The sequence below is a fragment of the Leopardus geoffroyi genome, chromosome D2, assembly GCF_018350155.1.
Source record: "Leopardus geoffroyi isolate Oge1 chromosome D2, O.geoffroyi_Oge1_pat1.0, whole genome shotgun sequence".
NCBI classification, from domain to species: domain Eukaryota; kingdom Metazoa; phylum Chordata; class Mammalia; order Carnivora; family Felidae; genus Leopardus; species Leopardus geoffroyi.
This window is the reverse complement of record NC_059334.1, coordinates 71,025,002-71,042,627: the sequence shown is the minus strand read 5'-3', so window position 1 is coordinate 71,042,627 and position 17,626 is coordinate 71,025,002. Positions and strand designations below refer to the sequence as shown.

Sequence of the window (17,626 nt, the reverse complement as noted above, 5' to 3'; positions counted from 1 at the left end):
TGTCCCATTAGCCTCTCTGATGGCAATCTTCAGCCTTCAAGCCTAGACTTGGCCTCCTTTGGAACCAACGCCTACCTCTGCCGAACAAGGCTGCGGTCTTAGACTTGGAAACCAGGTTTGTCACCAGAAAGGGGTTGGCTTTCTCGTGTGCGTATTAAGGTCCTTTGCAAGTGGACTGGGAGCAAAGCTGGCCTGTCCTGCCCCGCAGTCTTTGAAGAGCCCAACACTCGTGCTGTCAGTGGTGTGAAAACAGGCAGTTGGTGATCCCCAGGCTGAGAAGGAAAGATGGGTTGGTGGTTTGACAGATCACGTGAGCATCATCCATGCGGCCACTGCTCCTGTGCTCCTCCGTCTCCTGCTTCCCTGGGCTGTCCCAAGGAAACTCTCACCCTCTATTTGTCTTCCGTGGGCTTGTCTTTCTGTCCTTTGGCTGCAGGGAAGGGCACAATCCTCGTTTCCACAAACAGCTCAATGAGGGGGCTTTGCGGAGGGGCTTTCTCTTATCTGGGCTCTCCTTTCTCAGAACGATGCTCAGGGCTGCTTTCAATTTGGGGATTAAGCCAACCAAAGTACAGAATCCACTTCTCTGCATGGAGAATGCTCTCCAGTCTGTTGTTTATCTGTCTTCCTCCCAACACCCTCCCTGCTTCGCCCTAATCTTTGGAGCTTAGAAAGGCTTACAATGCTTCTTAGGCACGGAATAGTTCTTATAAGGCAACTATTGATGAGCCAGACAGAAATGACTTCAAAACTTACTGTGTGAACTTTCCTCCATGACCACATTGCTGGACGTCAAGTGAAAGGGGGAAGAAGAGGGTCTTCTTGTTGTCCTCTATTATCAGCTGCTTTCCTCCCGCAGGAAGGCTGGCCATCAGGATGTTCAAATGTGGAAACTTGAACCTGCCCGATGCAGCCCCCTTCTTTCTCCCTTTACCCACTCAGCTACAATGGTAACGACTGGCATGACAGACTCACCCCAGCACAGACCAAACCCTGGGCACTCTGACCATACCCCGAGAGGAGAAGCTGTTCCTTTCACATCACCCAACGCTTCTCATTCCGTCAGTTACAGCAAAATGGCATGAATAGTCTCCCCTTGTCTGGCGGTTCACTTTTCTGCGGTTTGTCACCTGTGGTCAATGCCGGTCCAGCAGGGAAGGATCCTCCTCCTGACGGATCATTAGAAGGTCGAGAGTAGCCTCCCGCTACGTCGCAGTGCCCGGGCCATTCACTTCTCGGCGTCTCATCCTGTAGGCACTTTATCATCTCACATCATCGTGAGAAGAAGGGTGAGGACAGGCGACACGGTATTTGGAGAGAGAAAGAGAGGAGACCACGCTCACATAACGTCTATTACAGCATACTGTTATAATTCTATTTTATTACCAATGGCGTTCATCACTTACTGTGCCTAGTTTATGATAAATTTCATCATAGGTATGTATGTATGTATGTATGTACGTATTATCTGTGGCTCAGGCATCCACTGGGGGCCTTGGACCCTATCCCCTGTGAACAAGGGGGCTGCAGTATTAGAATTGAATCATAACATTCAAGTTGCCCCCTTGCTGTTTGCAAACTGCTTTGATATGCATTGTTTCACTTTCTGCTGACCACAACACAAAGAAATAAGTGCCGTGATCCCCCCTTGCCAGATGAAGAGACCGAGGCTCAGAGCCGGGAAACGACTTACCCGAAGATCTCAGTTCCTGAGGTGTGCAGTTAGGTGGAGCCCAAGGTTTTGAGTCGCAGCCCTCCCTTGGCCCACTCCCGGTCCAGCTGCTGCCTGAAGTGATCAGCGAAGCCACAAGCTGAGTGACCCTGTGGAAGGCAGGAGCCCTTTTGCAGTGTTAGGAAAAGGGAGCCCCACGATTCCATCCCAACTCAAATCGATTGGAGACTCCACGCAAGAGGACGGGAAACAGAAGGACCCCGAAGAAGGTATCTCTGAGTGGAAATGAACCCGCAAAGAACAATTTACCTTCGTGACTTAGGGAATGAGAATCCAGCGACCTTAAAACCTACCACCCAGGGTATGTTAGAGCTGACCCTGAACATGAGAAGCAGGGTGGGAGTTAAGGGCAAAGCCAGATGACTGAGAGAATGCTGAGTATCCTTGAGGGAAGTAGAGGCTAGGAGTCTCTCCCCTCGCTCTGTATCTTTAGACAGGCTGGGCCAAAGGTGGAAAGACAACTTATGAAATGCTAACTTGCCTTAGCAGCCCCCATCAGTGCTGATTGCAGAGGGAAACTAGAGGCCCAGGTTTTGAGGTTAGAAATCTTGGCTGCTGACATTCAACTTTCGGATCGACTACTCACATTGTGGAGAAAGCAGTAAACGCCCGACGCTTTCTTTAAAATGTTTGTGTTTCCTCCCGGTGCAGAAGAACAAAACAGGCATGATGTGAAAAGAAGGAACGTAGTAATAGGAAGGGAGACTAAGATGCACGAATGGAAATCTGTGCATATTTGTGCCGAGTTCTGGCAGGAGCGAGGCCCCCGGCTGTCTTGTCTAAATCATCCGAGGAGCACACGATATCTACTCGGGGACTCCTGGAATACCCAGTGGTGTCCTAATGAAATAATAATGGGGAATATCCTCTTCCCCGGCATTTCTACAGGGAGGACTTACCATTACCCCAGACAGGGATTAGGCCTAATAAATTACACTTCAGGATGTAGGATGCACACAAAACGTCAGGGCTGCGTACACATACGGATGGCCCCGAGCACAGAAAATTCATCATCCCCAGGTTAGACACACAGCAGGCGCCAAGGAGCAGGAAGTGTCCTGGAATGTGTCCCAATTAGGTGGTTCTTGGAGCGGAGAAGGAAATACCAACAGTAGTGCTGAGATGTTTGCTATGGGGGCGTCCGGGGCTCCAGGGACTTGGATATGGCGTCTGTGAGCCCCTGTCATCCTCCTAAGAGCACACCGCCCGTGCTGGGGTCTGTACCTACCTTCCTCAGCCTTGGCACCGTTGACATTTTAGGTCAGAGACTTCTTTGCCGGTGGGGAGGGAGGCTGTCCTGCGCACCTGGGGATGTTTAACGTTATCACCGGTCTCTACCCACTAGATGCCAGCGGCACACGCACCATTGGTGGTGACCGCACATGTCCCTGGACTTTGCCAGATGTCCCCAGGGTGGGGCAAAATCGTCCTCGGTTAAGAACCACTGGTCTCTACCAGGGAAGACCAAGAATGATTTCGTTTCTCTGTTAGCCTACCACAGGCCTCAGTGGCTTCTGGTCTCATTCGCAGTCTACCAAGCCCCCCCAGGCTCCTTCACGGTCCACTGGTTCGGCCTCACCTGACCTTGCTTCCCCTTGCCGGCCCCATGCCAGCCTCTCGAGCAGCTTGCTCTTCTCTATGTGCCACCAGCATGCCCCTTGTTGGGGTCGGGATGCCTGCTGGTCACTCTGCCTGGGGTGCCCTTCGAACCGCTCCCGCCCGAGTCTCCGCGTGGCTCCTTTCCTCATTTTTTCAGGTCTCCGCTCAAACGTCACGTGGAGACACCTTCCCCCCAACTATTCAGCTTGAAGAGTACCCAACTTCCGTCATGCTCTCTTATTCCTTATTTATACTTATCCTTCTTCTTATCCTATGGGGACTTATTCTCCCCATGGCTCTATTCACTGTTGGCCATTCTGTATCTGTTGCCCACTGTCCTCCCCAGAACACACGCCCCTTGAGGACAGGAACGTTGGCTTCTAGGTCACTTACCATAGTCCCAGCTTCTCCAGAAGGACCTGGCCATCACAGGTGCTCAGAAACCTGCTGCTTACATTGGGACAGAGGCGGTGCCCGTACTGGTTATCGGTGTGAATTACTCAGGGCCCACATAAGGTTAAAGAGGGCTGTGAGCGAAGATTAGTGAATTCTCGCCTGGTGTCTTTTCTTATAGGTGTGGGGTGGGGATAAAATAGAAATCAAAAGTAACCAAGCTAAATAAGTGTACCGGGAGGGGCGCCTGGGTGGCGCAGTCGGTTAAGCGTCCGACTTCAGCCAGGTCACGATCTCGTGGTCCGTGAGTTCGAGCCCCGCGTCAGGCTCTGGGCTGATGGCTCAGAGCCTGGAGCCTGTTTCCGATTCTGTGTCTCCCTCTCTCTCTGCCCCTCCCCCGTTCATGCTCTGTCTCTCTCTGTCCCAAAAATAAATAAACGTTGAAAAAAAAAAAATTTTTTAAAATAAGTGTACTGGGTGCCCACCTGGGCCTGACATTGTATGGGGCTCAGCGCTTGGCTTGGGGTCAGACCGATCTAGGTTCAGGCCTGTGCCGTGGGTTCTGGTAAAAAAAAAAAAAAAAAAGTCAGACATTGGCTGTTGGATCCTGGGCAAAGTGTTTAACTCTTCAAGCCTCAGTTTCCTCATCTAGACAATGGAGATAACAGCAGTCCCTTCCTTGCAGGGATCTGGAGAGAAGAACATGATATGAGGTCTGCAAGATGCTTGGCATGTCCTAAATGTGGTGAATGGCTGCTCTTAGTTGTATATGAACACGGGTCTGGTCCTCAAGAGACTTACAGTCTCACTGGAGATGGGGGAATCAGGTGGAAACCCTTCATTCCCAAGAGGGGCTGGAAGGCCTCAGAGGAAGGGAGGAGGTTCTGGGTGGCACGGAGGGTTCACCGCAGACACGGGACAGAAGCCCGGAGTGCCCTCGGTTCATGGTCGTCTCAACCCACACTGGACTTGACTCACAAAACTCTTTCCCACTGTTGTCTCATTTGATCCCCACAACACAGTAGAGCAGATATTCCTTCCCGCACCACAAGGGGAGAGAGGCGCAAGACGCCGATGGACATGAGGAATGGTGAGGAGGTGACAGCCGTGACTCTAATCCAGATCTTCGGACGCTAACGTCACTCCAAATGTCTGAGAATCGGAGGGTGGTAAAAACCGTGCCTAATGCTATTACACAAATAGCTACCATTCGTTGTGGGCTGCGATGCGCCAGGTGCTACGCGGAGGGCCCTGCCGGCTTTGTCACATGCGACGTTCTGCTGTCCCTCCAGGCGGAGGCACCCAGGTGCCCCCTGTCCGCTCTCGTCCTGTGGCCAGGGCTGTTCGGTTGGGCTGGGGGGTGGTGGGAACGGGGGAGGGGGGAAGGGATGGCTTTGCACCTTCGACCTGGGCCAGTCCCACCAGGCGCATCTGCAACAGAACCTCCTGAGGATGAGCGGAGGGGCGGGGGCGGGGGGTGGGGGGGTGGCCTGGTGGGGCTCGGAGCTCAGAACCGGCGGGCAGCTTGCTTCGTGGGGAGGCCGAGGGACCTCCGCTGTCGCTTCCCTCCCCCCAAGGCCCACGTGGGGGTCCCCTCACCACTCTCTGTCTTCCCCGTCGTGCCAACAGGGAAGGACCTCTCGGATGTCTGGACTTCTGGATATTCGGGGCTGCACCCTGAGGTCTGCTCCCCTCCCTGCCCCCCAGACAGCAGGCTTCTGGGCGACTCTGTCGGTTTGGCTCTGCGTCCCTACCTTGCAGCGAGACTCCTGGACGGAGGAAGTGCTCCGTGAGGTGAACCCGTGTCGAACAAATGAGTGGATCATCAACTGAGCGGGCTGCAGTCGTCCGTGCCACGGCCTTCCTGTGTCTGAGTTGGACTCTGTGTGGACCCAGGGATAGGACGGCATGAAGCCGCTGTGGCCTTACTCTCCGAGGGCCCTGTGATCGGAGGTACATTTGCACACGTCTGTCCTCTACCATTTCTGCCCGAGGTTTGCCCTAAGGCCCTAGCATCCCCCACCACGCCTTCGTGTCCGTGGCCGCGGGAGGATGTCCTAAGAGTACGTTTCGCCGGGCGTCCCCCAGCCGGGAATGAACCCCTTAGCTCCTTCCCCTGAAGCTGGGATCATGGGAGCATCTCCTGCTTTCTGTTGCTCCGCTCCCGCCCTCGCGCTTTTCAGCAGCATCGTTAGAGCGGACGCAGAGGCGGGGACAGCGGTCGGGCCCCTGGGTGACGCTTCCGACCGGGACAGCCGCTCAGTTAGGTCCCGGGGCCGTGTCTCCAGCACCTCCGGTGCCCGGAGGGGGAGGATGGCGCAGCAGGGAACTTTTTACCTCTCCTATTAAACACTGTTTGGGGATGAGAAGAACCTATGAGTAAATATAGGAATTAAAGAAATTCTCGCAGTGTCCTATTTATCCCCGGGAAAGGAACAAGGAGATAAAAGAACAGGGGCCCTTAGAAGAATCCAGCAGCTTCCTGAGGGTGACTCATCCCCGGGAACATCTGACAAAAAGGCTCTTTATCTGGGCGCCTGGCACCAGGCAGAACATTCCACAGAGGTGGGCTCGGGCCTGGGTAAACAGCCTTTGCCGCAAAGTCTTTCCTCAGGCCAGGCTTCATGCTGTGGCCCTTCCTGTCCCTCAGGTGTGGACCCCAGCCCTGGGACACAGCGGTAGCACAGTGGTCACAGTACGGGCTCTGTAAGTCAGACTTCCCGGGTTCAAACCTTTCGTCTGCCACTTAGTGTGGATGTTCGTTTGCTAACATACCCGGGCCTCAGTGATCTATGTGTAAAATTCCCTCACGGGTCATGGTGAAGAGGCAATGAGTTGGTGCACACTTAAAACAGTTCCTGGCCCTCAGTAATTACTCAGCAAATGTTAGGTACTGCTATTATGGTCCGAGTTTAATCCTCCTACAACAAATTGTCTTTCTGGCCCAAACTTCCACCTATGAACCAGAACCTTCCAGAACCTTCTAGATTGTTAATGCGTTGCTGGCCATCGGTGGTAGGAACTCTCCAAAGTCTCCCTCAAGGACAGGCCGGGGGTCAAGTAGGGGCCCCGTTTCTGCTCACTGGCCTTGGCTCAAGGTCATCGCCTTTGGGTTGGTAGGGCATCCTCACTGATGAGTCAAGGGGGCTTTAACACACGTCCATGTGATTACCTTTGGAACTCCTGTGTCATGGAAACACTGGTGGAAAGGGGGAAGGACACAGGATTGCAGACAGTGGAGGCCTCTAGCCCCAACCTGGGCCACAAGCCCACAAGCCCACGAAAGGTGGCCAGTAGGGTGTTCATCTCCTGGAGAATTCCGGAAGCCTCTTCCACTTTGTCTCTTACTGGGTGATGTGACGGACCTACACAAAAGAAATGTGCTTGGCCGGTGCATTATCAGTGTAGGGTTTCTCTGTCTCCCTCAGAGGGCTTCCCAGGATTCCCATCAGGCATGAAAAGATGCACTGGTTGTTTAAAATCTGTTCCTAAAAAAAAGACGGTAAGATAAAAGGACAGCTCTCAAACATTCAATGCTTATTACTTGTCGAGTCCTGGACTAAACCTTTATATACATCATTTCATTTGATTACTACCACAGCTTTGTGAACTAGGTACTCTATTAGCTCCACTTTATGAAGGAGGGAACCAAGGTTCAGAGAGGTTAAGTATCTTGTCCAAGGTCACACAGCTAGGAAGTGTGGAGCTGAGGTCCAAATCCAGGTCTGTTTGACCTTTGAGATCAAGTGACTTTATCACGCATTAGGAAATGGAGTTTCCTAATAAAGGAATTGTCTCTCTGACCTCTCTTCTGATTGCTTGGGTATTTCAGTTAAATATACACTTTCTTTCTTAGCAGTAGGGACATTAGGGGTCCTGAGCATGAGACTTACTGTTCCCTATTACCAAAAAACATTTTTTCCCTACTAATTTAGGTGATATTGTGAAAAGGACACTTGACCCAGATATGCAGTATCTTTTGGAAAACCGGATTGCAGCGAATGCCTCTTAATTAAGCCATGACCTTCACCCAGTTCATCTTTTTCCTGAATGCACACTCTCTTTTCCTACCCAAACTGCTTTGAGTAAAAGAGAGGCTGGTCCTGTAAAGCATTAACCTTTTCCTCTCTTCCTCTCTAATATCTGCAGCTCCAGCCCTGGTTCCAACCTTCCCTTTCCAGCTGCCCACAGGAAATCGCCGCTGGATGTCCCAAAGGCACCACCAATGCCTGAAACAAAGCACATCCTCTTCTCTGGGCCCCAGCCCCCCTTCCTGCTGGAGGTGCCATTATTCTCCCAGCCTGTAGAGCTCAGGGCCAGGAAAGCAGCTTTGATGGCACAACTTCCTTCTATTTCTAATGTGCCCGGACTCACCAAGCTTACCACAGCTTCCCGTCCAGCATGCCTGGCCTTTATCTCCCTCCACACCTTGTCCTGAGTTCCAGCCCTCCTCACCCCTCTTCAGGGCTCAGGCCCCTTTATGGACCATCTGGCACTAGCAGCCAGACAGATCTTGCCCCCCAAATAACACCTGCCCAACGACCTTCAGTGATTCCCTTTGCCCGCTGCTACAAGTCAGCCCAGAGCCAAGGGGCCCCATAAAGCAGCCTCTCTCTAACTTACTTCCTTTTCCTGGAAGAGCCGCCTTCTCACTCACATTTCAGCTTACCTCACTCCCTCTGGCTAAGGTGTCCGCCCCCTTCCTCTCTACATCTTTAACTATCCACGTGTCAAGACCCGAAAAGGTTAACTAGATTGTATGCCATTTTCCCACTCTGCTTAATTGTTGTAACTGCCCGGAGCTCTATACTGAGAAATCTGAGATTATAGACTTGCTCTGTGTGACAGAGGGCTATGATGGATTAGTCATGTCTGCCGTGTCATAGGAGGGATGTCTTCCGTGGGTTTACCAGGGAGAAGTCATTGGTTAGTGATGTTGCCCGTGGGTGTGGGAGGGAGACGTGGTTGATTAGTGATGTCTGCCGCGGGTGGAGGAGGGAGAAATTGAAACAAGTTGACTCTGGCTAGAGCCAACTGATAGCCTACCTCTTGCAAGTAGCCTGAAAACGAGGTAGCCCTGTGGGTCATCTTGCCCACGATGCACTATCATGTTAATAAATATCATATTGCGGTGAGCTCTAAGAAGAAAACTGGGACCTTTAGGAAGGTCATGATTAGGAACGCGTTTATCCCGTTCTTTAGTACGCCCCACCCTGTTCTCTATCCGCACTGGACAATTAAAAACCTTACTTATAACCAAAACGGCTAACACTTAGGGGAATCACTCCTCACCGGGCCCCATGCTGAGGTCTTGACACACGTCATCTCGCTCAGTGACCGTGACTCCGCGAAGGAGGAGCTCTTAGTGGGTCCGTTTTGCAGACGAGGAAACATTCAGAGTGATGAAGTAACTTGTTCAAGGTCACCTAGGCAGGAAGTGGTGGGACCGGGATGTACATGCGAGGCTGCCCGATTCCACAGCTTGGCTGTTAGGCTGGCAGACAGTTTTATGATTCTCTATTAGAATACAGCGTCACATGGTGTCATCCTGCACTTCCTGCAAAGGTGTCGCAAATAGACTGTTAGGTGTCTGAGGGCAGGTACCTACCACATACTTTGTCGTATCTTTCCCTTCCACACCCACGCACCCAACAGTCTTAAGCCAGAGCTGATGGACCCTTGGAGTCTCTTAGATGCTCATTTGGAGGCCAGTCAGACCCTGCTGGTTATCTCTCTGTCATGACTGTAACACATTTTCAAGGCACTGGAGGGAGGGTCACAGGTACATCCAGGAAATTTGGGACTGGATCAGAGTGACTCGGGGACCCTAAAAAAACTCCAGGAGGCAAAAATACCTCCCTCTCCCCAGCCTCAAAAAAACCCCTGGCTTTTCCAGATGCAGCAGTAACTTTTGGCCACAAGAGGGAAGTAAAGACAAGGCTACCAGGGCCGAATCTCCCAGCCTCCACCCAGGTCTCAGAAGCAAGCGGAGGCCTTGGCTGTGGTTGTTTCTTTTTTTAAGGCCACTACCATCAACCTGCAGATGAGATGTGCCACAACAGGCTGGCCTTTCTCCGTAAGTTCTGTGTTAAATGGGCTGTTATTCATGAATGTATTGGCTCCGCCTGCATTTATTGAGCACCTACTGTATCCCAAGCACTGTGCTGCTACTGAGGATGATGGATGAATAAACTGACAACTCCAGTGTGTGTTCTCAGAGGAAGCACTCACCATGTTCCTGGAAGGGTCCAGGCTGGCCTCTCAGAGGGGGTGCCATTGGAGCTGGGTCTTGGAGAAGGTCTGGGAGTTCACCAGATAGAGGAGCCTGCCTAGAGGACATCCCAGGCAAAGGAAACAGGAGAATGGCAGCTGCAGAAGTCATTGGAGTGGGAGCACAGTTTTCTACTGTTGCAGGGGCTGGATTTGATGACTACCTGCAGGTAAAGATTCCCGAAATTCTCCTGTCTTTTTGGTCAGGTTTATAGCCCCCCACAAGAGTGGAGCTAAGGCTGCGGTTGGAGGGTAATGGTGGGAACCCATGTTTTCTGGAAAGTTCCTGTGATTATATCCTTCCTGAGCATATTCATGGGAGTCTCCCAGCAAAGTCTCCAGCAAGATCTTCCCCCGGAGCCAGCCCAAAGGGCCACGCAAGGCTGGATGGGAACTTGGATGGTGCTTCTACCCCACCCCTCCTGCATCAGGCCAGAGGTGGGCTGAGGGCTCAGATCTCATCTCTGGAAAACAGGCTGCAGTCAGTCCCCTAGCAGCTGGATTTCCAGTCCCTTTCCCTTGGGCTCTTTTTTCAAAATGGCCCGTATCCCTTTGCTCCTGTTTTAGGCCTTGTCTGGATTCTGTGGCAAACCACGGCTCCCCTGGCAGTTGATCTGAGCCTCTGGGCATAAGGCAGGGCCAGGAGAACACCAGGTCGTGGAGGGCAGCCCTGAGCTTGAATCCAGGCCATGTCCACATCTTGGCTACGTGAGCTCAGGCTTGATACTCAACCTCTCTGGGCTTCTATTTCTTCATCTGTGGAATGGGCATCGGAGGCCCTTCCTCCCAGGCTTATGGGGAGAGGTATCAGAGGCAAGCATGACCGGGTCCAGCATGACTGGGTATTGGGGAATAGTGACTGGGCATGTCAGGATGTCAGGAGCACCTGGGCAAGGGCCACAACCAAACCTGCCCAGGGAGCCTACTTGAGTAGTTGGGTGTCCTCCTTTCCCTAGCACGAGAAACCTCAGTGAGAAAACAGCACCCAGGAACTGTTGGGGGAGACTGCCACTGTTGTCTCCTCTGGCACTGTCCCTTAGCCCAGGAAGCCGGGAGCCAAGCGGGCCTGAAGTGGATGAAGGAGGAGCCGACCCCAGGGGATGCTGGGGAGGGGAGGTCATTGCCTGTGTAAGCCCAGTTCATCCCAGAGCTGCTCATTTTCAAGGGGAGCCCCAGAGTAGGCAGGACTAGGTGGGACAAAGGGTCGCATCACCTGCAGTGTCGGGGCTGCACCCAAGGCCAGAAGAGGGGACTCTGACCCAAATCCCCATCATCAACATCACCATCACCATCATCATCACCATCACCGGCACCACCATAGCAACACTACTACTAATAAAATAGTAACTAATTTACCGAGTGCCTGCCACACTCCAGGCATTTGCCCTTACAAGAACTCCTCACAGCAGTATTTCCAGTAGGTGTCGCCATTATTCACATTTCACAGATGAAGATAACTGAGGCCGGGGGTCTAAGGAGTCCTTCTCTTTCCACTCCCTCAGCTCTTGGGAGCAATTTCTCCCGGGGCAAGAACGTGGGCCAAGTCCCTGCGGAAATAGAGAAGAAGAAAAGTCACTCTTAAAGTCCTCAGGGAAGATTTCTTTCTTTCTCTCTCTCTCTCTTTTCAGAGAGCGTGTCAGACTCCCACCTGTTCTTTGAAAGTGAGAACATTAGCTGGGTCAGCAGGGGAGCCAAGCACACAGCAGAATTCTACACTCAGCCAGAACTTTTCTATCTGCCACAGTGGGACCCACTGTTCTGTTCCATCCCCAACTCTTGATGGCTGGCTCTCTGAATAAAGAGCAAGGCCCTCTCACCCTCTTGAAAGACATTCACAATCTGCCTGGAGAGGCAGAAGTCAGTTTGCTGTCTCCAAGCCCTCCTAATTGTGATTTATGCAGAACTCGTTAGTTGTCCATCAGCCGGTGGAACAGTGTCACCGGCAGGGACGGGGGCGGCCCCTCCCCCAGCCCATCACATACTTCGTCATGGCTTTGGCCTCTCCAGCTTGGACCCCTTGCTTTCCCTTGGCCAGAAGTAGGGAGGGGGAAGAGGGCGGAAATCATCAAGGATGCTTCTGCCTTTGAGAAGGGGACTGGCTTGGACCCTGCTCAGGGAGACACCCACCCTCACTCACTCACACAGTTGAGAGGACCTGGCTCATAGTCTGGCCATCGGCTCTTTGCTGGTAGAGTTGGCCTGGGCCTCGCCCACAAACGCTTCATTGTTGTGTGTACCTGTGTGCACCTCACCCTCAGGAAAATACCTGCCCGCTCTGCCAGCACCTTTGATTTCTTTCTCCCTAGAACCAACTCTGGCTCATGGCTATTACATATTGAGCCAACGTCCTTGTGTGTGGATGGACAGAGACCCTTCCCTGCGGCCCTGGAAACACTGACTGCTCAAGAGACATGGAATGTTCTAGAGCCACATGGAATGTTCTAGAACTCCCAAGCCATGGTAGGGGAGTCCTTGGATATCTTATTTTTGTAAAAATCATTTAAATAAAGGCAGGGGGGTGCCAAGTCACCCTGCGGTTGAGAAACCCAATGGGGCACTAGAAACTCCGTCCCCTCAGTCAGCCTTGAGCTCAGGAAGGAGGCCCAGCCAGAACCAGCTGAACTCAAATGCTAAAAAGACTGAGCACTGACCCAAAAGACATGGAGTTAATTGACAAATGTTTAAAATTAGAAGACAATGGGGCGTCTCGGTGGCTGGGTCGGTGGGGCGTCTCGGTGGCTGGGTCGGTGAAGCGTCTGACTTCGGCTTGGGTCATGATCCCATGGTTCATGGGTTCAAGCGCCACATCAGGCTCTCTGCTGTCAGCACAGAGCCTGCTTTGGATCCTCTGTCCCCCTCACTCGCTTCCCCTTCCCCACTTGCACTCTCTCTGTCTCTCTCAGAATAAATAAAGTTAAAAAACATAAAAATAAAATAAAATTAGAAGAGAGTGAAGTACAGAGAACGAACGTGCTTGACCTCAGCTTCCTTATCTGTTACATGGGCATTGTAGGACAGGTCCAAATCTCCTCTCTGTCCTTCTGAAATCCAAAAAGCTCCGAAAACACAAAGCTTTTCCCTTTTCCTCAAATGGTTAGCACTAAAACTCATTTAGTGGCGACGTCTGACCAGAGTTCGTGTGAAGCAATTTAAAACTTTGATTTATCACACCAAAGGTGAAAACACAAATGTGTTTGATCAAGGGGTGCCCACGCAGACCTACAGAGGGGTGTTAGGTATTACACGGTCTATGCCCATATTTTTTTCTTTACTAAAATCTGGGGAGAAAGTCTTAATTGTTAAACACATCAGGCCCCATGCATTTTGGGATAAGAGCCTGAGGACCCACCATACAAAAGATGATTCTGAAAATCCAATGAGATAACACATGGAAAGCACTTAGCACAGCATTCGGCACCTGGTAAGTAAACCCCCACCCAGGCCCCGCCCCCAAATGGCACTGTGGCCAGGTTGGGGCCTCAGACAGAAAAGACAGCTGGGCATTCTTTGGAAGAGGGCTCTTTCCCCTGAGGTAACAAAAGGGACTTCCCATAACACCAGAGAAGCGCCAGGATCTCCCCATGCACCCCCATATTTCTCCCAGTGAGTCAAAGTGTCCACCTCGATGCCTCCCAGTTTTTCCATTGAAATAAGTCCGTTTCCAGAAAGAACCGTTGTATTATACACAGCTTTCTCCCCCAGCTGCTTTAAGTTGCAATACTCCCTGTTGGTTATGAAGTCGAAAAATACATTCACATCTGTCCTTGATCTGGTAAGTCAAGAACATAAAAACTCAGCAACACAAAGGCATTCTTCCGCGCCCCTTCCAAAGGGGCGGTTTCCATCAACTGCGCAGGAGAGTAAGAGCTGCTTTACATATGTTTTTGATGCTGAAACTATAACATTTGACTTTTTTTCCCCTGCTCCAAAGTGTTAACCAAATAAATAAGAGTTAGATGGTATTTGTGTAAACTTAGATACATGACCTAAGATTCTTGTTTCCCTTCTGACTTCAGCATAAGACTTAGCTACTTAATCCTTACACTTTAAAGCGTGTGTTCTATTTATTTATTTTTATCAAATCCATTTCTGCAGTGAATAACTTCTTCCTTGGCAAACATACAAGCAAGGAGGTTGTTTTGTATTTCCACGAGGTGGAACGAACCCCCACATTAAAGCCCGTGGCTCTCTTGGGGTTGGGCAATGGTGCTTCCTTATCTAGTCGAGGTGGGTTCATCTCTGTGCTCTTGACCTCGATTGCCTGACCTCCGGCCACCGGCCATGAGGAGGACCAGGTGTAGGATGACCAGTCAACTCCACCTGCCTGAGACTAAAGGGTTTCCCGGGCGTAGCACTTTCAGTTTGGAAACTGGGAAAGTCCTTGGCAAACTAGGACCAAATGGGGACCCCAGCAGGGGTGAGAGAATGGGGTGTCTGAGAATAACGTGTTCCAGCTACTGGATTAGAATGCACGGACAACTGTCTGACAGTTGCCATGAATTCTGAAGAGGTTCACTTACCACATGGTCACACAACCAAGGAAAGGGAGGAGAAGGAGGCGACTGAGTACTAGCTACTGAGTACTCCCCACTTTGGTGGGGGGCCGTTGTGGGCTGTATAGGAATGGGAAGCCCAGCCTCACTTACAGGTACCAGCCACCAGGGACCATGGGATGGGACACATCTCTGGAGAGCTTGGTGAGGACCCAGGGGTGGCAGAGGGGGAGATGCCCATAGGTCTGCGTCTCCCACAATGCCAGGATGGGGCAGAAGCCCCCCACCACACACAGACAATTACAACAGCGAACACTTAGTCCCAGGGAGGAGGGCTGAAGAAGAGGAAACTCCAGAATGAATCGAGATCACATTCTGAAAAGACAAGACCAAATATTTATTCCAAAGAGTTCATCTTAGATTATTTTAAACGGCAAGCAACTGAGATATTAGCCATGTCAAGTTTGAGGTTTTTATTTCTCTGTGGTGAGGGTGCAGGATCAGACTGACATATACAAGGGAAACGGATACACTTAAATTATCCTGGCTGAGGAGACAGACACCTGAGTCTTAGAGTCTTAGAGTACAAGTGTAGACACGCCCCCCCCCCCCAACACACAGTGGTTTTATAATGATGACAGCTTCCATTGCTTTTAGGATAAGGTCCAATTCAGTCTCTCAAGACCCCGGATGACCTGGCTTCTGCTCTACTCCTTTTGCATCTGGTACCATTGCCTCTTCTCCCCCTTCATGCCCAGCACACTGGCCTGTTTTCCACCCCCCATTCTCAGATTTCCTCCTGTCTCAGGGCCTTTGCACATCTCCTAGTCATTCCTCCTGAATAATTCTCTTACGTCTCCTGGATCATTCCTATTTTCTCCTCTTTATCTCCCATTAGATATCCTTTCTTTGGGGATACAATTCATGACCCCTGAGATTAGGTCACAAGCCTCTATTGTTCCTGGAATCAGTGGTAATTAGTTGTTTGTGGTTGACTTTTTACTCTGGCTCAATTACCAGACTGCGAATTCCATGAAGGCAGAAACCAAGTCTATTTTTATTAGTGGTTTATTCTTAACTGGTAGGCAGTGGTGAACACACCTTATATCTGTGGGAGGGAGGGAAGAAGGAAGGAAGGAAGGAAGGAAGGCAGGAGGAAGGAAGGAAGGGAGGAAGGAAGGGAGGAAGGAAGGAAGGAAGGGTGGGAGAGAGGAAGGGAAGAAGGGAGGGAAAAGCAGGAGGAAAAAAAGTGAAAAGGAAGGAGCCAAGGGAGGGAAGGATGTGTCCAAATAGTTGACTAGCGCTCTCCATGGTGCATTTTGGTATTGTGTAGTCCCAGAAAAGAGAGTTTCTGTTCATTTTAAGGATTGTAATTTCCTTAGGACCAAGGACCTTGACTTATTCTGCATTTTGTCTCTACCAAACTCTCTAGTATATAACAAAATATTTTTGATGAAATAGATGCATTTGGGGCTGACAAAGTATTGCCTGGAAGACAGCACAGCTCAACTGGCCACTGAGAGACAGTTCTTTGGATGCTGTCGTGGCCTATCGCCATTCCAAGTTAACCAGAGCCTCTAACAGCGTGTTTATTCATCTGATGGCCATCTATTTCCAAACGAGGTCAAGTCAGCCTAGGCCTAATCAATGCTCTCCAAGTCCCAGGTTCTCAGGTTGCCATTAATAGCTAATGTAAAGAGAGAAGCTTCGAAAAGATCAGTTCTGAGTTGGGTAGGAGAGGACTGCCCTTGCTCTAAACAAGTACCCAAAGGGATAGAGCGGCAGCTTCCACTTATGAGCGTAGCTTTTAGAAGCCTAAGGGAGGTGGCAAGGAGATGCCTGGGAAACTACTAGTAACAACAATTTGGGACGAACACCATTGTCTCTCTAGAGAATTCTGTCCTCCATGACCTTCCCTGGGAGTAGGAATATTGTCGTTGAGCAGCTATTTTGGACCAACCTTCATTACGTCATGTACTAGAATCTTGCTCCCCTGTTGCACTGTGAACTCCCAGAGGTCAGAAGCCAGTTTGAAGCATTTCGGCATCCCCACTGCCTAGCCCAGTGTCGGCACTTACAAAGTACAAGACGGACATCGGTGAAAATGGCAGGGCAGAGAACTCCAAAAGCTTATCCCTCCACAAAAGCAATAAGTACCTGGCAAAAAACTCAGAATCAACTCTTTTGGAATTCTGGAAACTAACCCAAAGTATATAACAACAGGGGGGACACTTAAAAAAAATTTGGAACCCCCCTCTCAAAAAAAAAAAAAACAAAAACAAAAACAAAAAAACAAAAACAACGAAACCTCAGTAAGAGAGCTGTGTGGGGTGTCTAACTTACCCTGGCCCCAGCCCCTACTCCCCAACTCAGCAGTGTCCTCGAAGGCAATGGTCCCTATCACCAGTATAGGCACCAGCACCTTGAGGGAGAAAAATAGATCTTTTTCTCAAAGAATTGTGGTTGGTTGTTTGACCCGTCCGGTGGCCCCTGGAACCTTTCAAAGGGCCCGCCTTCACCTTGCTTAACTCAGAACTCTCCCAGTGCAGACACCGCTGTCCACCGGGCATTTGTCAAGAACATTTAAAGACCAATGTATCAGTCCCTGCGGCCTGGGCAGTGGATAACAGTCGGCACAAACAACAGTAGACCAGCCAAAAACTTGGGGAGGAAAGGCTGGGGAATGAGTTGCTTTGGAAAATAAGGGCTCTGAAATGCTCTGACATGTTCTTGGGGATCTTGAAGGGCAATGCACGCCCAGGGCTGTCTGCACGCTCAGGGGAGAGCTGAGGAGGCCCTACGCTCCCACTGCTGGCTGACATTCAGGTGCTGCCCAAGAGACAAGTAAAGGCTCAAGCGGACTCATCAGCTGCTTGGCTGAGCCTGGAGGATGTGCCCCCCATGTACACAGAAAACCCACCTGCTGGCATGGGGTTCTTTGTTATTGTCATTGTTGCAGACATCTAAAGAAGCCTGAATCCAATCTCTACCTGATCCCCAAATGGAAAAGAGTCTTAAGTGATCACAAATGACAAAGAATACAGGCTTTACCAAGTTAGCTCAGAAAAATCATTAAAGAAACCACAACTATAACACTTTGCATCGATACACCCCAGGAAGGATAAAATCTAATTTCTAG

General features: G+C 50.8%; 1 long non-coding RNA gene across 1 annotated transcript; it reads right to left on the bottom strand.

Moving 5' to 3' along the window:
• Positions 1-9,121: 9,121 nt before the first annotated feature.
• Positions 9,122-12,366, bottom strand: LOC123577534. Its single transcript, XR_006701904.1, has 4 exons — positions 12,136-12,366; positions 11,351-11,541; positions 9,956-10,158; positions 9,122-9,281 (listed from the first exon to the last, which is right to left on the bottom strand). It is a non-coding gene; the product is annotated as an uncharacterized LOC123577534 (long non-coding RNA).
• Positions 12,367-17,626: the final 5,260 nt, after the last annotated feature.